Raw genomic sequence first — 23,303 nt, forward strand, 5'->3', positions numbered from 1 at the left:
GACGTCGCCGAACGTTGTTTCAATGAAGGGCATAACATGTCATTTAAAGAGACGCAAATTATTGCTCCGGCTTCTCACTATGTGCTCAAGGAATCCATCGAAATACAATTATCTGATGACATTATTAATAGAGACAAAGGTTTTGCTTTAAGCATGATGTATAAGCCTATTTTTTATGATACAAAACAACAACGATCTGGTTTTCGCCCCGGTACATCTTAATTTGCGACTTATCACTTTCGCCAGATTCTGCCGTCGCACCGGTGGCGCTGCAATTCCTCGTTTCGTAGGGGGTGTAGCGTTGATAGTTACGATGCCACGACGTAGGTGCGCGCTCTCGTAAGTTGGCACTACGAGAGAAGACTACGTCGAAAACAGCGCCCTCTGGCCGACACTGCGGAGCTCAGGGAGTGCCGTCTTGATTTTCGGCCCATATCATCAAGAGAAGACGGCCTGGAAATATCGCTTCTACTACCGACTGGGCTAGCTTGCTATCGACACTTTTTGTTAGTTACGAGGTGCATTCAAGTTCTAAGGCCTCCGATTTTTTTTCTAATTAACTACTCACCCGAAATCGATGAAACTGGCGTTACTTCTCGACGTAATCGCCCTGCAGACGTACACATTTTTCACAACGCTGACGCCATGATTCCATGGCAGCGGCGAAGGCTTCTTTAGGAGTCTGTTTTGACCACTGGAAAATCGCTTAAGCAATAGCAGCACGGCTGGTGAATGTGCGGCCACGGAGAGTGTCTTTCATTGTTGGAAAAAGCCAAAAGTCACTAGGAGCATGGTCAGGTGAGTAGGGAGCATGAGGAATCACTTCAAAGTTGTTATCACGAAGAAACTGTTGCGTAACGTTAGCTCGATGTGCGGGTGCGTTGTCTCGGTGAAACAGCCCTTCCCGGACGTTTTTGTTGCTGTGCAGGAAGTAATTTGTTCTTCAAAACATTTTCGTAGGATACACCTGTTACCGTAGTGCCCTTTGCACCGCAATGGGTAAGGATTACGCCCTCGCTGTCCCAGAACATGGACACCACCATTTTTTCAGCACTGGCGGTTACCCGAAATTTTTTTGGTGGCGGTGAATCTGTGTGCTTCCATTGAGCTGACTGGCGCTTTGTTTCTGGATTGAAAAATGGCATCCACGTCTCATCCATTGTCACAACCGACGAAAAGGAAGTCCCATTCGTGCTGTCGTTGCGCGTCAACATTGCTCGGCAACATGCCACACGGGCAGCCGTGTGGTCGTCCGTCAGCATTCGTGGCACCCACCTGGATGACACTTTTCGCATTTTCAGGTCGTCATGCAGGATTGTGTGCACAGAACCCACAGAAATGCCAACTCTGGAGGCGATCTGTTCAACAGTCATTGGGCGATCCCCGAAAACAATTCTCTCCACTTTCTCGATCGTGTCGTCAGACCGGCTTGTGCGAGCCCGAGGTTGTTTCGGTTTGTTGTCACACGATGTTCTGCCTTCATTAAACTGTCGCACACACGAACGCACTTTCGACACATCCATAACTCCATCACCACATGTCTCCTTCAACTGCCGATGAATTTCAATTGGTTTCACACCACGAAAATTCAGAAAACGAATGATTGCACGCTGTTCAAGTAAGGAAAACGTCACCATTTTAAGTATTTAAAACAGTTCTCATTCTCGCCGCTGGCGGTAAAATTCCATCTGCCGTACGGTGCTGCCATCTCTGGGACGTATTGACAATGAACGTGCCCTCATTTTAAAACAATGCACATGTTTCTATCTCTTTCCAGTCCGGAGAAAAAAAAATCGGAGGCCTTAGAACTTGAATGCACCTCGTACGTTCAGTTAATGTCTGGACAGCAACGAGTAGTTGTTAGTTTTAAGATTATACAGAACAGTCATCCTTATTTCACATCCTCGCCAAAATTATGTATGCATTTGATATTTAGTTGTGTTTTGACTCTATTAAAAGTGTTGAAGTCACGTGCAGTACCGAAGTGCTTCTCCTCTCCTGTTATTAGGCACTTCCTTTACTTGGCCTATATTACAGAAGCACAGGAGCAGACCCATGCACCGCCTATCCAGGCGGGATACAAAAGGGGGCAGCTCTTCCGCTTGTCGCTCAGGCGTAGTGGCCTGGACCCAGCATATATTCATTCAGTTCCGGCGTGATTGCGTACACAGCGATCACACCTGAAGATGGCGGCCAGATGGATCGCCGAAATATCGTGTAGTGAAGACGATCATATCCGGCAGCATACCCGTGGAGAACATAAACAATATGCCAATTTGTTTGTCCTTTGTAGTCCTATTACTCATTCACCCGCACTCTGCGCTAAGAGTAGCTCGTCTTTTAAAATTACACGGAAAGAGAAGGGAAAGGCTATGCGAAACTTTCTTTCAGACATCTTGTATCAAGTGTAAATGGCAATGATTTCGTGACTAGTGTGGGAGGTGTAGAAAAAAATGATTGTGTTGTCATGTTGTATCTACGAACGAAGGAGGAGAGAGACTACAAGCAGTTCCGGTACTGACCCCTGTGGAGCACCTGTAGCTATTTCCGCCCGCCGCGGTTCGTTAGCAGTTTGAAGTGCGGGCCGCAGATCCGGCATTAGAGAGACCTACCCTGCAGACTGAGGCGCTCTCTATTTTGCCGCCCCCCTCCCCCCCCCCCCCCCCCCGGCCGCTGTCGCCACCTCTGCCTGGGAGCGCAGGGCGGAAGCTCTCTGCGCGCGGCGATATTAAATTTCCTCATCTCGCCGGGCTGCTCCAGTGTACACTAGAAACGCGCTGCCGCCCCTAAAACCTCCCCCCTCCGCCCCTGCCTCCCGCTCGTGCTTCGGCTTTGCTGCCGCCGTAATGAAGTCAACCTGGCTGTCTGGTCCCCGGAAGGGGGGGGCGGTGTAATTTAAAGGCTCTGCTCCGTTGGACGACCAGAACTGCGGTCTGGACCATCTGAGAGGAATGCGCGCAACAGGAGTGTTTGCATTGTGGGCGGTCTGGACCCGAACAGGAAGCGCCCATCTAAATCTACAGACCTCGGACAAAAACACCACGAAGACATTATTATGGCTAATATTCTACACTCCTGGAAATGGAAAAAAGAACACATTGACACCGGTGTGTCAGACCCACCATACTTGCTCCGGACACTGCGAGAGGGCTGTGCAAGCAATGATCACACGCACGGCACAGCGCACACACCAGGAACCGCAGTGTTGGCCGTCGAATGGCGCTAGCTGCGCAGCATTTGTGCACCGCCGCCGTCAGTGTCAGCCAGTTTGCCGTGGCATACGGAGCTCCATCGCAGTCTTTAACACTGGTAGCATGCCGCGACAGCGTGGACGTGAACCGTATGTGCAGTTGACGGACTTTGAGCGAGGGCGTATAGTGGACATGCGGGAGGCCGGGTGGACGTACCGCCGAATTGCTCAACACGTGGGGCGTGAGGTCTCCACAGTACATCGATGTTGTCGCCAGTGGTCGGCGGAAGGTGCACGTGCCCGTCGACCTGGGACCGGACCGCAGCGACGCACGGATGCACGCCAAGACCGTAGTATCCTACACAGTGCCGTAGGGGACCGCACTGCCACTTCCCAGCAAATTAGGGACACTGTTGCTCCTCGGGTATCGGCGAGGACCATTCGCAACCGTCTCCATGAAGCTGGGCTACGGTCCCGCACGCCGTTAGGCCGTCTTCCGCTCACGCCCCAACATCGTGCAGCCCGCGTCCAGTGGTGTCGCGACAGGCGTGAATGGAGGGACGAATGGAGACGTGTCGTCTTCAGCGATGAGAGTCGCTTCTGCCTCGGTGCCAATGATGGTCGTATGCGTGTTTGGCGCCGTGCGGGTGAGCGCCACAATCAGGACTGCATACGACCGAGGCACACAGGGCCAACACCCGGCATCATGGTGTGGGGAGCGATCTCCTACACTGGCCGTACACCACTGGTGATCGTCGAGGGGACACTGAATAGTGCACGGTACATCCAAACCGTCATCGAACCCATCGTTCTACCATTCCTAGACCGGCAAGGGAACTTGCTGTTCCAACAGGACAAGGTACGTACGCATGTATCCCGTGCCACCCAACGTGCTCTAGAAGGTGTAAGTCAACTACCCTGGCCAGCAAGATCTCCGGATCTGTCCCCCATTGAGCATGTTTGGGACTGGATGAAGCGTCGTCTCACGCGGTCTGCACGTCCAGCACGAACGCTGGTCCAACTGAGGCTCCAGGTGGAAATGGCATGGCAAGCCGTTCCACAGGACTACATCCAGCATCTCTACGATCGTCTCCATGGGAGAATAGCAGCCTGCATTGCTGCGAAAGGTGGATATCCACTGTACTAGTGCCGACATTGTGCATGCTCTGTTGCCTGTGTCTATGTGCCTGTGGTTCTGTCAGTGTGATCATGTGATGTATCTGACCCCAGGAATGTGTCAATAAAGTTTCCCCTTCCTGGGACAATGAATTCACGGTGTTCTTATTTCAATTTCCAGGAGTGTATATGGAAACCGTTTGCGCTGAAAACAGCTTCCACTTGTCGCAGAATACATAAATATAGGACCCGTATGCATTTCAAGAGAATCGTACCACGGTGCGACAGGATGCGTACGTTACGAGGTGCGACAATATATGTAAATGACCTAGTAGATAGTTTACAATGAAGTGAACAATCTTAGCTGTTTACAGGCGTTGACATACGTCAACGGGGACAGATGAAAATGTGTGCCCCGACCGGGACTCGAACCCGGGATCTCCTACTTACATGGCAGACGCTCTATCCATCTTTTTTTTTTGTTGCATCTGCTCGGGGCGGACGTCGTAAGAGAACCGTTTAAGTTCGTTATTGATCGATTAACTCAGTTTTTCTATCACAGAGGGCGCGTGACCCTCTGACCGAACACGCTGAGCTACCGTGCCGGCTACCATCTGAGCCACCGAGGACACAGAGGATAGGTTAGCACACTGGACTCGTGTTCGGGAGGACGACGGTTCAATCCCGCGTCCGGCCATCTTGATTTAGGTTTTCCGTGATTTCCCTAAATCGCTCCAGGCAAATGCCGGGACGGTTCCTTTGAAAGGGCGTGGCCGACTTCCTTCCCCATCCTTCCCTAATCCGATGAGGCCGATGACCTCACTGTCTGGTCTCCTCCCTCAAATCACCCACCCACACAGAGGATAGTGCGATTGCAGGGATTTATCTCTGGCACGCCTCCCGCGAAACCCACATTCTCAAGTGCGGCACAATACGTTGAGAATGTGGGTTTCGCGGGAGGCTTGCCAGACATAAATACCTGCAGTCGCACTATCCTCTGTGCCCTCGGTGGCTCAGATGGAGTCGGCACGGTAGCTCTGTAATAAAAAAACTGAGTTAATCGATCAACAACGAACTTAAACGGATATCTTACGACGTCCGCCCCGAGCAGATGCAACGAACAAAAGCGAACAAAATGAGATTTTTTAAAAAAAAAGAAAAAAATGGATAGAGCGTCTGCCATGTAAGTAGGAGATCCCGGGTTCGAGTCCCGGTCGGTGCACACATTTTCATCTGTCCCCGTTGACGTATCAAATGGTTCAAATGGCTCTGAGCACTATGGGACTTAACATCTATGGTCATCAGTCCCCTAGAACTTAGAACTACTTAAACCTAACTAACCTAAGGACAGCACACAACACCCAGCCATCACGAGGCAGAGAAAATCCCTGACCCCGCCGGGAATCGAACCCGGGAACCCGGGCGTGGGAAGCGAGAACGCTACCGCACGACCACGAGATGCGGGCGTTGACGTATCTCAACGCCCCTAAACAGCTAAGGTTGTTCATTTCGTTGTAATTTCATTCTAACGAGCTGCTTGGTCACCATTGGTATCTGTTCTTTCGGACATACTAGTAGACTGTCGCCTGATAAAAAAAAGTAAGAGCCTACGGAATATCAGACTAGCTCTGTGGCTGGACTGAAGAGTTTTTAACAAACAGCATGTTGTTCTCAATGGAGATACGTCTACAGACGTTAAAGTAACCTCTGGCGTGCCATAGAGGAGTGTTATGGGACCATTGCTTTTCACAATATGTATAGAAGACCTAGTAGATAGTGTCGGAAGTTCCATGCGGCATTTCACGGATGTTGCTGTAGTATACAGAGAAGTTGCAGCATTAGAAAATTGCAGCGAAATGCAGGAAGATCTGCAGCGGATAGGCACTTGGTGCAGGGAGTGGCAACTGACCCTTAACAGAGACAAATGTAATTTATTGCGAATACGTAGAAAGAAGGATCCTTTATTGTATGATTATATGACAGCGGGACAAACACTGGTAACAGTTACATCTGTAAACTATCTGGGAGTATGCACACGTAACGCTGTGAAGCGGAATATGATCATATAAAATTAATTGTTGGTAAGGCGGGTGCCAGGTTGAGATTCATTGGGAGAGTCCTTAGAAAATGTAGTCCATCAACAAAGGAGGTGGCTTACAAAACACTCGTTCGACCTATACTTGAGTATTGCTCATCGGTGTGCGATCCGTGCCGGGTCGGGTTGACAGAGGAGATAGAGAAGATCCAAAGAAGAGCGGCGCGTTTCGTCACAGGGTTATTTGGTAAGCGTGATAGCGTTACGGAGATGTTTAGCAAACTCGAGTGCAAGAGAGGCGCTCTGCATCGCGGTGTAGCTTGATCGCCAGGTTTCGAGAGGGTGCGTTTCTGGATGAGGTATCGAGTATATTGTTTCCCCCTACTTATACCTGCCGAGGAGATCACGAATGTAAAATTAGAGAGATTCGAGCGCGCACGGAGGCCTTCCGGCAGTCGTTCTTCCCGCGAGCCATACGCGACTGGAACAGGAAAGGGAGGCAATGACAGTGGCACGTAAAGTGCCCTCCGCCACACACCGTTGGGTGGCTTGCGGAGTATAAATGTAGATGTAGACGTAGACAATAAAGTAATGAGACTGATGTGCAAAAAAATGTTGCTTACGGTTTTAGTCAGGTTTAGTGTTGTCCCCTTCAAAGTAGTTCCCTTCTGATCGTGCACATTTTTTCCAGCGCTTCTGCCATTGACGGAAACATTTCTGGAACTCATCTTCTGTAATATCCTCCAAGACCCTCGTCACAGCTTTTTGGACATCTTTTGTTGCTTGAAAATGATGTCCCTTGACCGGCGTTTTGGAAATAGAAAAAAGTCGCACGGAGCGATATCTGGTGAATAAGGTGGCTGTGGTAGTACTGAAATTTGTTTTGAGGTTAAAACTTGCTGTAGTGAGAGAGCAGTATGGGATGGCGCATTATCGTCATGCAGAATCCAATTATCAGCAACGTTGGCACGGGCACAAAGAACTTTTTTACGAAGTCGTATGCAGTAATATTGATTAACTGTTTGTCCAGGAGCCACCCACTCGTTTCAAACAATTCCCTTGGAATCAAAGAAGCACACAAGCATGCATTTCACTTTTGACTTTGACATGCAAGCTGGTTTTGGTCTCGCAGGTTCCAATCCTGCCTTGGGCATGGATGTGTGTGATGTCCTTAGGTTAGTTGGGTTTAAATACACTCCTGGAAATTGAAATAAGAACACCGTGAATTCATTGTCCCAGGAAGGGGAAACTTTATTGACACATTCCTGGGGTCAGATACATCACATGATCACACTGACAGAACCACAGGCACATAGACACAGGCAACAGAGCATGCACAATGTCGGCACTAGTACAGTGTATATCCACCTTTCGCAGCAATGCAGGCTGCTATTCTCCCATGGAGACGATCGTAGAGATGCTCGATGTAGTCCTGTGGAACGGCTTGCCATGCCATTTCCACCTGGCGCCTCAGTTGGACCAGCGTTCGTGCTGGACGTGCAGACCGCGTGAGACGACGCTTCATCCAGTCCCAAACATGCTCAATGGGGGACAGATCCGGAGATCTTGCTGGCCAGGGTAGTTGACTTAAACCTTCTAGAGCACGTTGGGTGGCACGGGATACATGCGGACGTGCATTGTCCTGTTGGAACAGCAAGTTCCCTTGCCGGTCTAGGAATGGTAGAACGATGGGTTCGATGACGGTTTGGATGTACCGTGCACTATTCAGTGTCCCCTCGACGATCACCAGTGGTGTACGGCCAGTGTAGGAGATCGCTCCCCACACCATGATGCCGGGTGTTGGCCCTGTGTGCCTCGGTCGTATGCAGTCCTGATTGTGGCGCTCACCTGCACGGCGCCAAACACGCATACGACCATCATTGGCACCAAGGCAGAAGCGACTCTCATCGCTGAAGACGACACGTCTCCATTCGTTCCTCCATTCACGCCTGTCGCGACACCACTGGAGGCGGGCTGCACGATGTTGGGGCGTGAGCGGAAGACGGCCTAACGGTGTGCGGGACCGTAGCCCAGCTTCATGGAGACGGTTGCGAATGGTCCTCGCCGATACCCCAGGAGCAACAGTGTCCCTAATTTGCTGGGAAGTGGCGGTGCGGTCGCCTACGGCACTGCGTAGGATCCTACGGTCTTGGCGTGCATCCGTGCGTCGCTGCGGTCCGGTCCCAGGTCGACGGGCACGTGCACCTTCCGCCGACCACTGGCGACAACATCGATGTACTGTGGAGACCTCACGCCCCACGTGTTGAGCAATTCGGCGGTACGTCCACCCGGCCTCCCGCATGCCCACTATACGCCCTCGCTCAAAGTCCGTCAACTGCACATACGGTTCACGTCCACGCTGTCGCGGCATGCTACCAGTGGTAAAGACTGCGATGGAGCTCCGTATGCCACGGCAAACTGGCTGACACTGACGGCGGCGGTGCACAAATGCTGCGCAGCTAGCGCCATTCGACGGCCAACACCGCGGTTCCTGGTGTGTCCGCTGTGCCGTGCGTGTGATCATTGCTTGTACAGCCCTCTCGCAGTGTCCGGAGCAAGTATGGTGGGTCTGACACACCGGTGTCAATGTGTTCTTTTTTCCATTCCCAGGAGTGTAGTTCTAAGTTCTAGGGGACTGATGACCACAGATGTTAAGTCCCATAGTGCTCTGAGCCATTTTTTTGTTTTTGGTCTGGGTGATCCTTCTGAGCACCACTGCGAACTTTGGCGTTTGGTCTCTGCATCGTACTGAAAAAAAAAGCAACTTTCATCACCAGTGATAACACGGCTCAACAATTCTGGACTGATTTCCGTTTGCTCTAACAGATCAGCTACAACATTTTTCCGTGTTTCTCGATGTTGTGGTGTGAGATTTTTGGGGACCGTTTTTGCACAAACCTTTCTCATACGAAGATCTTCAGTTATTATTACACAAACCGTCTCTAGATTGATGTTCAGTTCTTTTGCAATCATTTTCACAGATAATCCTCGATCAGATTGTACAAGTTCACGCACCCTCGCCTAGTTGACATCTGTCTGTGTGGTTGAGGGTCGTCCACTGCGGTCTTAATCTTCAACATTCGCTCTGCCTTCACTAAACATTTTATGCCAAGGAAAAACTTGAGCTCTTGACATAACCTCCTCTCCAAAAGCCTTCTGTAGCTTACCATAAGTTTTCACTTTTTCACCCAATTTAACACAAAAAGAATTGGCATACCGTTGCACAATATTATGCAGTTCCATTTCCGTGACGAGACAAACACGTGTTAACTTATTACAGCACAACTCACGACACGATTTGCATCGATGTGCCGCTTGGACTAGAAGCAGCTTATAGACCAAGCTCAAAGATATTGTGCCTACGCAAGCCTGCAGGGTTGCCACATCTTGCAAAGAAAATCAGTCTCGTTACTTTATTGTCGCACCTCGTATACATTCCAAAACGCGAGACTCTATGGTGCTCTTACCTCGGGTTCTGCTGCCAATAAAAAGGTAGGGTCAGGTCTTCTGGAAACCCTCGGGCTACGGAGTACTTGTACAGAGCTATTACAAATGATTGAAGCTATTTCAGAAATTCACTGTAGCTCCATTCATTGACATATGGTCACGGCACACTACAGATACGTAGAAAAACTCATAAAGTTTTGTTCGGCTGAAGCCGCACTTCAGGTTTCTGCCGCCAGAGCGCTCGAGAGCGCAGTGAGACAAAATGGCGACAGGAGCCGAGAAAGCGTATGTCGTGCTTGAAATGCACTCACATCAGTCAGTCATAACAGTGCAACGACACTTCAGGACGAAGTTCAACAAAGATCCACCAACTGCTAACTCCATTCGGCGATGGTATGCGCAGTTTAAAGCTTCTGGATGCCTCTGTAAGGGGAAATCAACGGGTCGGCCTGCAGTGAGCGAAGAAACGGTTGAACGCGTGTGGGCAAGTGTCACGCGTAGCCCGCGGAAGTCGACGAATAAAGCAAGCAGGGAGCTAAACGTACCACAGCCGACGGTTTGGAAAATCTTACGAAAAAGGCTAAAGCAGAAGCCTTACCGTTTACAATTGCTACAAGCCCTGACACCCGATGACAAAGTCAAACGCTTTGAATTTTCGGCACGGTTGCAACAGCTCATGGAAGAGGATGCGAAGTGAACAGACACAATGTGCGAATCTGGGCGGTAGAGAATCCTCACGCATTCGTGCAGCGAATTCGCAATTCACCAAAAGTTAACGTGTTTTGTGCAATATCACGGTTTAAAGTTTACGGCCCCTTTGTCTTCTGCGAAAAAAACGTTACAGGACACTTGTATCTGGACATGCTTGAAAATTGGCTCATGCCACAACTGGAGACCGACAGCGCCGACTTCATCTTTCAACAGGATGGTGCTCCACCGCACTTCCATCACGATGTTCGGCATTTCTTAAACAGGAGATTGGAAAACCGATGGATCGGTCGTGGTGGAGATCATGATCAGCAATTCATGCCATGGCCTCCACGCTATCCCGAATTAACCCCATGCGATTTCTTTCTGTGGGGTTATGTGAAAGATTCAGTGTTTAAACCTCCTCTACCAAGAAACGTGCCAGAACTGCAAGCTGGCTTCAACGATGCTTTCGAAATCATTGATGGGGACATGCTGCCCCGAGTGTGGGAGGATCTTGATTATCGGCTTGATGTCTGCCGAATCACTAAAGGGGCACATATCGAACATTTGTGAATGCCTAAAAAAACTTTTTGATTTTTTGTATATGTGTGCAAAGCATTGTGAAAATATCTCAAATAATAAAGTTATTGTAGAGCTGTGAAATCGCTTCAATCATTTGTAATAACCCTGTATAATCAACACAAGCATTTCTTTGAGTCACTATACTACGAGGTTCATTCAAATGAAACCTGGTCAGTGCGTCTACCTGTGCCTTACACGTAAGGTGGCACCACATAACTGCGGGTATGGCGGCGCCATCTGTTGGTGGACAGACTGACGCGTGCGCACCATCTGATGTTGCATAGCTCCAGTGAGGTTTCACGCTGAAGAGAAAGTGGTCACACGAGTTCGAGTTATCGTCCACTGCCGAACATGCAGGCGTGTAAGAAGTGATTCGATTTTTGGCGGCGAACGGATTTGGAGGCCGCGAAATGTATCGACGGATGAAGGCTGTGTACGGTGAGTAAAGTCTGAGTCGTTCAGGTGTTGTGGAATGACGCAAACGATTCCTTGAGGGGCGCGAGTTACTGGAAGACGACATTTCAGCAATTTCGGTGGGGAACGCTGGAACCTGCACTGTACAGTCGCGACCTTTCACCATGTGACTTTCACGGGACCTCAGGCTATTTGCAATCGATTTGCAACGGACGACGAAATGTGTGACTGAGTCCAGGCCCGGATCCGACAGCCGTCTACCAGCTTCTTCCAGGATCGAATCGACCGGCTAGTGTCGCAATGGGATAAATGTGCCAACAGTTCTGGCGACTATTTTTGAGTATGTGTACTGTGTATAACTACATTTTTGAGTTAATAAAATCGTAAATCGTTACCCTTACTTTACGCTAGTGACCGGGTTTCATTTGAATGTCCTTTATATGGTACAGGGTCAAACTATGAATATTACACAGTTCCTTCCGCTCAGAGAAATGGAGCCAATCACTTCGTTCTTTTTGCGTTTGACGTGGTCCACTGTACGCTTGACGGGACTTGTGGAGGCGCCATTAGTACGTGGGCGGTTTACTTACTTATTTCTTATTATATTTTCGCCATCACCAACGAACCGAAACCTAGCCGAGGATTCCAAGACGGCTATGCACATCAACTGTCTATAATTTCTACGATATGTTTCTAACTAGGGAACCTACCCATCGCACCCCCCTCAGATTTAGTTATACGTTGGCACAGTGGATAGGCCTTGACAAACTGAACACAGATCAATCGAGAAAACAGGAAGAAGTTGTGTGGAACTATGAAAAAAATAAGCAAAATATACAAACTGAGTAGTCCATGGTCAGCGTGAGCGGCTGTGGAACGAGAGGGCCTTGGTTCAATTCTTCCCTCAAGTGAAAATTTTAATTTTTTATTTTCAGTTTATGTGACAAAACTCTTATGTTTTCATCACTTTTTTGGGAATGATTATCACATCCACAAGAAAACCTAAATCGAGCAAGGTACAAGAATCTTTTTACCCATTCGCCACGCGTACAAGTTAGGTGGGTCGACAACATATTCCTGTCATGTGAGGCACATGCCGTTACCAGTGTCGTATAGAAAATATCAGACGTGTTTTCCCGTGGAGGAATCGGTTGACCTATGACCTTGCGATCAAATGTTTTCGGTTCCCATTGGAAAGACACGTCCTTTCGTCTACTAATCGCACGGTTTTGCGGTGCGGTCGCAAAACACAGACACTAAACTTATTGCAGTGAACAGAGACGTCAATGAACGAACGGACAGATCATAACTTTGCGAAAATAAAGAAAGTAAAATTTTCAGTTGAGGGAAGACTTGAACCAAGGACCTCTCGTTCTGTAGCTACTCATGCTAACCACGGGACCACGGCACTCCCGAGCTCAAATCGTCCTTGATGTTGCCTATCTTGCGCATGAACTACTCAGTTTGTATATTTTACTAATTTTTTTCACGGTTCCACACAACTTCTTCCTGTTTTCTCGATTGATCTGTGTTCAGTTTCTCAAGGCCTATCCACTGTGCCAACGTATAACTAAATCTGAGGGGGGTGCGATGGGGAGGTTCCCTTGTAAGACCCCCAACCTCTAAATCTAATGTTTCTTTGATTCCTTGATATCTTTATCCGTTTCTGAAATACACGGGTTCAAACTTACCCTATTTGTCCAGGTAAAAGACCCACGTAGGACGGGGAAATATGCTGTGAAGTGTGTCTGTTACCATCTGGGAACCCCATGTTCTAGTACTGAAGCACATGTATTTCTTTTATTTTTTGCTTGTACAATCCCGTGCGAGGTGTCTTATTTAAATTTCACACATGTAAAGTACGACGGTCATTTAGTAATCAAAGAGACAAATTGGTCTATAGGAAAAAAAGTTAATACGAGGCCTGTTCAGAAAGTAAGCTCCGATTGATTGCCAAATTGAAACCACAGTGAACATCAGAAATGTTTTACTTGTAACAATTAGCTACACCTTTCAGCTACTCCTCTACGTAGTCGCCGTTCTGACTTAGACTTTTGTCATAGCGTTGTACCAACCTTTCAATAGCCTCATCATAGAAGGCAGCCGCCAGTGCTTTCCGCCAATTCTCCACGCTGGCCTACACCTCGTTGTCTGTGTCAAAATGTTGTCTTCACAGACAGCGGTTCATGTGACCAGAGATGAAACTCAGGGGGAGACAATTGCGGACTATATTGAGGGTAATCTCACATTTCCATTTGAAAACGATGCAGGAGCATCTTCATTCCCCCTGCAGAATGCGGCTGAGAATTGTCTTGAAGAAGAAACAGCACGACAGTTATGTAATGTTAGCTGCATAGCTTCAGGCGAAATTTCTCACCAGGCCCTCGTACTTGGCGGCAGACACTATTTTCTAGACATCTTTACGCACTCACTGCGAGCTCAGAAATGAGAAGAGCGACGTGATGCTAACTGGGGTTATACTAGAGACACTACCCAACACATCTGTGCAAAGCTTTATCGGATTTTCATAGTCGTTTCCATTTCGCGACCGATCGGAGCTTACTTTCTGAACGCCCCTCGTATTTACAAAACAATACTTTTTCTACTTTTCGACATAATCCTCTTGAACATTCATGCACTTGTTCCAGTGGGCTACAACCATTTTTATATTTTTATTCCGGTTGCAAAGAACTCTTCATCTTCATGTTTGAACCAATTTCCCACAAACTTTTTCACGTCCTCGTTGTCCTGTTACCTCTTCCCACGTAATGCCTCCTTCAGTGCACCAAACAAATGGAAATCAGTAGGTGCTAAATCAGAACTGTAAGAGGGATGAGGCAGTACTTCACAACCGACTTTGTCGATGGTTTCACGGGTTAGTTGAGCAATATGAGGACTTGCGCTATCTTGCTGGAGAATCACACCTCTCCTCTCAGATCCATGGCTGGCTTCACGTTGTTTAAAAGCTGTTCATTGTACTCTGGTCTTCGGGATAGTAACAAACTGGACCTTCAGCATCCAAAAAACACTATCAACATGACTTTTTCTGCTGATGCTTGGGTTTTGAACTTTTTCTTGACAGGTGAGATCGTGTGCTTCATGCTTTGTCTTTTTGATTCTGGCTCGTAACAGTGCACCCAAGTCTCATCACAAGTTAAAATTTTTTTTGAGCAAGTGCTCACCTTCTCTTTCATAACGTTCCTTTAGCTCTGTGCACATGTTGTTGTTGTGGTCTTCAGTCCTGAGACTGGTTTGATGCAGCTCTCCATGCTACTCTATCCTGTGCAAGCTTCATCTCCCAGTACCTACTGCAACCTACATCCTTCTGAATCTGCTTAGTGTATTCATCTCTTGGTCTCCCTCTACGATTTTTACCCTCCACGCTGCCCTCTAATGCTAAATTTGTGATCCCTTGATGCCTCAAAACATGTCCTACCAACCGATCCCTTCTTCTAGTCAAGTTGTGCCACAAACTTCTCTTCCCCCCAATCCTATTCAATACCTCCTCATTAGTTACGTGATCTACCCACCTTATCTTCAGCATTCTTCTGTAGCACCACATTTCGAAAGCTTCTATTCTCTTCTTGTCCATACTAGTTATCGTCCATGTTTCACTTCCATACATGGCTACACTCCATACAAATACTTTCAGAAACGACTTCCTGACACTTAAATCTATATTCGATGTTAACAAATTTCTCTTCTTCAGAAACGATTTCCTTGCCATTGCCAGTCTACATTTTATATCCTCTCTACTTCGACCATCATCAGTTATTTTACTCCCTAAATAGCAAAACTCCTTTACTACTTTAAGTGTCTCATTTCCTAATCTAATCCCCTCAGCATCACCCGATTTAATTTGACTACATTCCATTATCCTCGTTTTGCTTTTGTTGATGTTCATCTTATATCCTCCTTTCAAGACACTGTCCATTCCGTTCAACTGCTCTTCCAAGTCCTTTGCTGTCTCTGACAGAATTACAATGTCATCGGCGAACCTCAAAGTTTTTACTTCTTCTCCATGAGTTTTAATACCTACTCCGAATTTTTCTTTTGTTTCCTTTACTGCTTGCTCAATATACAGATTGAATAACATCGGGGAGAGGCTACAACCCTGTCTCACTCCTTTCCCAACCACTGCTTCCCTTTCATGCCCCTCGACTCTTATAACTGCCATCTGGTTTCTGTACAAATTGTAAATAGCCTTTCGCTCCCTGTATTTTACCCCTGCCACCTTTAGAATGTGAAAGAGAGTATTCCAGTCAACATTGTCAAAAGCTTTCTCTAAGTCTACAAATGCTAGAAACGTGCACACTCTCAAACTTATTTCCTTGTGTAGCCACGTCAATTCCTTTAGGACCCATCTTGCCCATGTTTTGCGGTACTTCAGCTTGTTACAGATAATCTTATGAACTGTACCAGTACTAACTTGAACCTTATCGACTATGATTTCCACAGTCACATGGTGGTCGGCACGAATAATGTCATCAGTTCTACTTTCAAGTGAGCCAGTTGAAAAATGGTTCAAATGGCTCTGAGCACTATGGGACTTAACATCTGTGGTCATCAGTCCCCTAGAACTTAGAACTACTTAAACCTAACCAACCTAAGGACATCACACACATCCATGCCCGAGCCAGGATTCGAACCTGCGGCCGAGCGAGTTAAAACTGCAACTGGTCGGCCAGAACGGTTTTCGTCAGTCACTGAGTCGCCACCATTTTTGCACTGCTCTACTCATTTATAAAAATTTGCGCGATTCATACAACCTTGGCCGCGCGGGTAGCCGCGCGTTCTTAGGCGCCTTGCCACGGTCCGCTCGGCTCCCCCAGTCGGAGGTTCGAGTCCTCCCTCGGGCATGTATGTGTGTTGTCGTTAGCGTAAGTTAGTTGAAGTTAGATTAACTAGTGTGTAAGCTTAGGGATCGATAACCTCAGCAGTTTGGTCCCATAAGAACTTAAGAAAAAAAAAATTACACAATGGTAACATGTATCCATCTACACCTGTTGGACATTCTGTACATGTGAAAGAAAGCTATGAAAACCTAGAAATAGTGCTAAATAAAATAGGCTGTTCTGCTCATGGTTGGATGATATGTGGCGATCTGAAAGTAACAATCATGCTCCTTGGTCAGCAAGGTGGCTTTACCAAATTTCCATGTTTCTTGTGTGAATGGGACATTAGGGCTAGGGATCAACACTGGTGTAGAAACAAGTGGCCTGTGAGGGAGTCTTTAAAACCCCGTGGGAAAAACATTCAATGCAAAAAAACCTTGTAGATCCGAAATACATGCTCCCACCACGTCTACATAGAAAGTTATGCCTTATGAAAGAGTTCGTAAAGGTTTTGCCTAAAGATGAACCATCCACACCTTTCAGAAGCTAAACTAAAAGAAGGTGTCTTTGTCGGACCTGACATTAGAAAATTGATGTTTGACGTTAACTTTGAATACACAACTACTTTAAGTGACAAAGAAACATTGGTATCATTCAAGCAAGTCGTTACAAAGTTCTTAGGACTTGAAAAAGACCAAGAATACGTTTCTACTATAGCTACAATGTTGAAGATGTTAAAAACTTTACGATGTTTAATGAGCCTGAACGTTCACTTTTTCAACAGTCACCTTGATTACTTCCCGGATTATATTGGAGATGTTAGTGAGGAGCAAGGAGAGCGTTTTCACCAGGACATTAAAGTGATGGAAAAACGCTACCACAGGCCGCTGGAACACCAACATGATGGGGGGGTACTACCGTTGGTCACTTCACAGAGAATTTCAGCTAGCGACTCATCGTAGAAAAAGCTACACAAGAAGCTTCAAAGAAAAAAGAGAAAGAAAATACAAACCGATTCCAGCTGACAAGTGAAACCTCTATTAACACATCTCATTGTTTTAAGTAGCTTACTGTAAATACAAACCATGCTTATGTTGCAACAAAGGGTTTCATTAATTTCCCCGTTTACCGTATAGCATAGGATTTTTATACTATATAATAAAAAGCATATTGCTAAATTTGGATTCAGCTCATAAAAATCAATTAAGATCAGCTATCAAAGTAAAAAAAAAAGTTTTAAAAAATTTTCGTTGGCCTGTGATCAATTGCACAATCTAACACGAATTATTAAATTTATTTCTGCATTCATTTAGAAAATAATGATATATTTTATCGAAGATGCTTCTTTAGTGAAGAAAGTTTGTAAACTCTTTTGCTTCGTAAACTCTTTGGAACATTGTGAGTACCGCAGAATGTTAATACTAGTGGGCAGGCCTCTGATGGAAGTAGACGAATTTCTAACCTTTTCAACGAAAATGTGAATTTATGTTCTGAAAATGGAGACTGTGTAGTCGGTGTGATTTAGAGGAATGGGATTGAAAAAAAGAAAAATCATAGCAACAGATAAGTCTTCATCACTTATTGAATCATCAGAAATCCACACCGTTAAATCAAATTTTCAGCCACAAGACTGTACTCCTAGACACAATAAGTGGAGTCATCAACAACAAGAGGAGACAATGAAGATAAGTAAAAAGTTTTTCTTTTGTGTATCTTACGCCTCTCGAAGTTTTTGAAAATAATGAAGACACTAAGACAATTTTAATGGTGATGTGTGGGAGGGTAAGATTGCACCACGTTCGATAGCGCCAACGACCGAAATAATGCAGTCGTAAGCTACACAGAAAACTGTTTGGACCACCATTGACATTTGCACGCTTGCAACATACAGAGTACATTGCGTTGAACGTTCGTGGCCAGATACACGAGGTAAGCTTGCAGGCGTGGCTAGCATCTGCTTTTACACTGAGCTGATTAAAGTCACGGGATACCTCCTAATTTCGTGTCGGAGCGCCTTTTGCCCGCCGTAGTTCATCAACTCGAACTGATCTGATGATATAGATTTTAAATTAAATTTTCCCTGAGTCATTTAAGGGGCTCCGGAAAGGCTCAAAATCATGAAAAGTTCAATTTTTACTTTTTTGCGTTTTCTGAATCTGCAGACTATTACCTTTTAATAGATATATAATTTATTCATTTCCGAAGACTACAACTATTTTTAAATTTGTTTTTGAAATGTGTTCTACATGGGCGTGACCCACTGTGGCGCTGTTAAATTGCTGTCAAATGGTGTTATTATTAACGTCCGTGTTCATCAGGTACATTTTAGTGATGTGAGATAAAGTATGTGTTGTGGCTAACCTGTGATGGTTCAATATATATCGCTGGTGTGATTGTCGATTGTTTCATGTTTATTTACTCTGTCGTTACCTCGAAAATATTCGTAATTAATTCTGTTTCTTGAGTCTCTGTTTTGTTGAAGTATAATAATGAGTAAAAGTAAAGTTATTAGAAATCCTCTGAAGGCTTTTAAGAAAAGGAGAAATGTTGGAAAGCCAAAGGTATTTAGAAATATGGGAATGAAGATAGGTTCTAACATGGTACGAGCGATGCTTGCTTTAGACAAGGAACGCCTTCGGGCTGCAGACAGGGCTGTAAAGAGTCTAAAAATACAAGCAAGAGTAAACAGGAGGAGGAACAAGAGGAAGTTGGAGGAGGAGTTTGCAGAGGATGAAGATAATCCATCCTATGGACCTGGAATGCACTAAAAAGTTAATCCAATCTTTGTCGCTCGATTCCCAAAACTTTTATTTTCTCATACTAATTACATGTTTTCTAAGGATCTTCCAAACATATTTGTTTCAAACTTTCAGCAAATGTTACACAATACCTTCTGCATAATTTAACACAGCCTTTTTCCAAAAAACTGTATATTTTTGAATATATAAATAAAAAATTGCAAAAAAATGTTGTGAATTTTCATTACAATTGAAAAAAAATCATCTTTAATACCTGAACTAAAATTTTGTAAAATCCCTGTGCAAAGTTGTAGCCCATATTCCAATAAATAATCTGTAAAAAGTTCAACTTCCTACCTCAAATACTTTGTGAGGAAAGATGTAATTTATAAGCGTTATTTTAACATTGCAAGTATAGGGCGTTCCGGAGCCCCTTAAGTCTCTAATTTATCTATAATAATGTTGAAAACTGAAGAAGTGAATTAAAACTTTTGTTGTGGCTGGTACTCAAACCCAGATCTTCTTGCTTAGGAGGCAGACATGCTGATCATTACACCACTGCACCATAACATTCACATGTAATACATCACTACCCCATTATGTCCAATGCTGGGGTGCTATTCCAATGTCAGAGACCCCTGGTAATAAGGGGAAATGTGAATTGGAGTTTCTGTTGGGGAGGATATTTGACTTGGGTAGTTTGTGCAGCTCTGTTGACCATAATGCTGCGGTGGTGTAATGGTCAGCATAATTGCCTAGTAAGCAAGAAGACCTGGGTTCGAGTCCCAACTGCAGTAGAAATTTTAATTCACTTGTTCAGCTTCCAACCTTATTGTGATCTGATTATGTCCAATAAACGTTCGGGGATTCACGTTGGGCGATTTGGGTGGCCAGATAATTCCCTCGAAAAGTCCAGAATGTTCTTCAAACCAATCACAGACGATTGTGGCGCAGTTACATGGCGCATCACCATGCATAAAAATTGTATCATTGTTCGGGAACATCAAGTCCATGATTGGCTGCAAATGGTCAGCAAGTAGCCAAACGTAACAGTTTCCACTCAATGATCGGTTCACTTGGATCAGAGAATCCAGTCAGTATGGAAAAACAGCCCGCACTACGAGGTGGAATCCAAAACTTTTCGCGACTGGTGCTGCCATCTGGAGAGTAGGAGTAGTAGATCTTCGCACCGCTAGGTGGCGAGAGCTGCATATCTGATGAGTCAGTGTGCGCAGTGGCATTCAGCTGGGAGGACGTGTTGCGCGTCCACAGTGATTTCCGTAACACTCTGTGTTTGGTGTGTGGCGATTTTACGATGGATCCACGAACAGAACAGCGTGTGTGTATCAAATTATGTGCGAATCTCGGGAAAAGTGCTACGGAGACCCTTGCAATGATTCAATAAGTGTTTGGGGAACAGAGCATGAACTGTATGCGTGTGTTTGAGTGGCATGCTCGGTTCAGGGCCGGCCGTACAGAGGTCGAAGATGATGCTCAACTGGAAGGCCCGTTAGCTGCACAAAGCCAGACATTGTTGCCAAACTTCAACAATTGGTTCGTGTGGATTGATCTCGAATCATTGAAGACCTTGTGGATGAAGTGGGTATTGGTTATGGGACATGTCAACAAATGTTGTCTGATGAATTGGGCATGCATCGTGTCCATCAAAAATTTGTGCCAAGGATCTCGACTGCTGATCAAAAGGCACAGCGTGTTGAAGTGTGCACAGACCTTCGTCAGACCAAATCGATGATCCAACCACCTTGTCACGGGTTATCACCGGCGACGAGAGCTGGATTTACGGTTATGACCCAGAGACAAAGCGACAATCGTCCCGGTGGAAGAGCCCAGGCTCTCCAAGACCCAATAAAGCGAGACAGGTGGGGAGCACAGTGAAGAGCATGACCATCCTTTCCTTTAATACCAAGGGAATTGTGCACAAAGAATTCGTCCCACCCAACCAAACAGTGAATTCTGCATACTACTGTGACGTTTCGCGATGGCTCCATGTAAATGTATGGCGACGACGGCCCGAACTATAGTGTCAATGGAACTGGCTGCTGCATCACGACAACGTGTCCTGTCACACATCCTTGGTGACCAGGACCTTTTTGGCAAAAAACAACATGGCGGTTGTACCCCACTCACCATACTCGCCAGATTTGGCCCCTTGCGACTTCGAGCTATTCCCAAAACTGAAACTCAAGTTGAAAGGACGTCGGTTCGACACTCTAGAGAGGACCAAGAAGCATCGCTGGCGGTGATAAACACCCTCAAAGGACAGGGCTTCCAGAAGATGTTTGACCAGTGGAAGAAGAAGCGCTGGGATCAGTGTGTATGTGTGGATGGGAAGTACTTCAAGGATGATGGTGACCATTAGTCCAAAGGTAAGGTTTTCAAAAAATGTGTGTGAAATCTTATGGGACTTAACTGCTAAGGTCATCAGTCCCTAAGCTTACACACCATTTAACCTAAATTGTCCTAAGGACAAACAAACACACACACACACACACACACACACACACACACACACACACATGCCAGAGGGAGGACTCGAACCTGTGCTGGGACCAGGGTAAGGTTCTCAACAGATGGCAGCACCAGTCCCGAAACTTTTGTACAGCACCTCGTATATTGGAGCCACCAGCAGCTTGCAACGTGCCCTGTTGACACCTTGGGTCCACAGCTTCGTGGAGTCTGCGCCACACTCGAATCCTACCATCAGCTCTCACCAACTGAGATCGGGATTCATCTGACCAGGCCACAGTTTCCCAGTCGTCTAGGGTCCAGCCGATATGGTCGCGATCCCAGGAGAGGCGCTGGAGGCGATGCCATGCTGTTAGGCAAAGACACAGCCCTTTAACGCCAAATTTTGCCGCACTGTCCTAAAAGATACGTTCTTCGTACGTCCCACGTTCATTTCTGCGCCTATTTATGGACTGTTGCTTGTATATTAGCACTAACATCTCTAAGCAAACGACACTGCTCTCGGTCGTCAAACGAAGACCGTCAACCACTGTGTTGTCTGTGGTAACTGCTAATACCTGAATGGTATTCTTGGCATAGTCTTCACACTGTGGATCCCTCAATACTGTATTCCCTAGCGAATTCCGAAACGGAATGTCCCATGCATCTAACTCCGAGTACCGTACCGCGTTCAAAGTCTTAATTCCCGCCGTGCGACCACAATCGCGGCGGACACCTTTTGAGATGGATCATCAGAGTAAAAATGACAGTTTTTCGAGTGCACTGCTGTTTTACACGTTGTGTACGCGATATCGAAGAAAGAAGAAGGCAATGAGAAGTAGTAGAAATAAGAACAGCGAGATACTTAACAACAGGATTGATGGTCATGGAGTAGATGAAGTTAAGGAGTTCCGCTACCTAGGCAGCAAAATAACCAATGAAGGGCCGACCAAGGAGGACATCAAAAGCAGACTAGCCATGGAAAAAGAAAACCATTACCGGCCAAGAGAAGTCTACTAATATCAGATATCGGCATTAATTTAAGGAAGAAATTTCTGAGAATGTACGTCTGCAGTACAGCATTATATGGTAGTGAAACATGGACTGTGGGAAAACTGGACTGTGGGGAAACTGGACTGTGGGGAAACTGGACTGTGGGGAAACTGGACTGTGGGGAAACTGGACTGTGGGGAAACTGGACTGTGGGGAAACTGGACTGTGGGGAAACTGGACTGTGGGGAAACTGGACTGTGGGGAAACTGGACTGTGGGGAAACTGGACTGTGGGGAAACTGGACTGTGGGGAAACTGGACTGTGGGGAAACTGGACTGTGGGGAAACTGGACTGTGGGGAAACTGGACTGTGGGGAAACTGGACTGTGGGGAAACTGGACTGTGGGGAAACTGGACTGTGGGGAAACTGGACTGTGGGAAAACTGGACTGTGGGAAAACTGGACTGTGGGAAAACTGGACTGTGGGAAAACTGGACTGTGGGAAAACTGGACTGTGGGAAAACTGGACTGTGGGGAAACTGGACTGTGGGGAAACTGGACTGTGGGGAAACTGGCTAACCTAACCTAACCTAACCTAACCTAACCTAACCTAACCTAACCTAACCTAACCTAACCTAACCTAACCTAACCTAACCTAACCTAACCTAACCTAACCTAACCTAACCTAACCTAACCTAACCTAACCTAACCTTGGGGAAACTGGACTGTGGGGAAACTGGACTGTGGGGAAACTGGACTGTGGGAAAACTGGACTGTGGGAAAACTGGACTGTGGGAA

General features: G+C 46.3%; 1 non-coding gene across 1 annotated transcript; it reads left to right on the forward strand.

Moving 5' to 3' along the window:
* Nucleotides 1-19,771: 19,771 nt before the first annotated feature.
* On the forward strand, nucleotides 19,772-19,844 carry Trnat-agu (transfer RNA threonine (anticodon AGU)). Its single transcript has one exon. It is a non-coding gene; the product is annotated as a tRNA-Thr (tRNA).
* Nucleotides 19,845-23,303: the final 3,459 nt, after the last annotated feature.

Source organism: Schistocerca nitens, chromosome 12, assembly GCF_023898315.1.
Source record: "Schistocerca nitens isolate TAMUIC-IGC-003100 chromosome 12, iqSchNite1.1, whole genome shotgun sequence".
Taxonomy (NCBI): Eukaryota; Metazoa; Arthropoda; class Insecta; order Orthoptera; family Acrididae; genus Schistocerca; species Schistocerca nitens.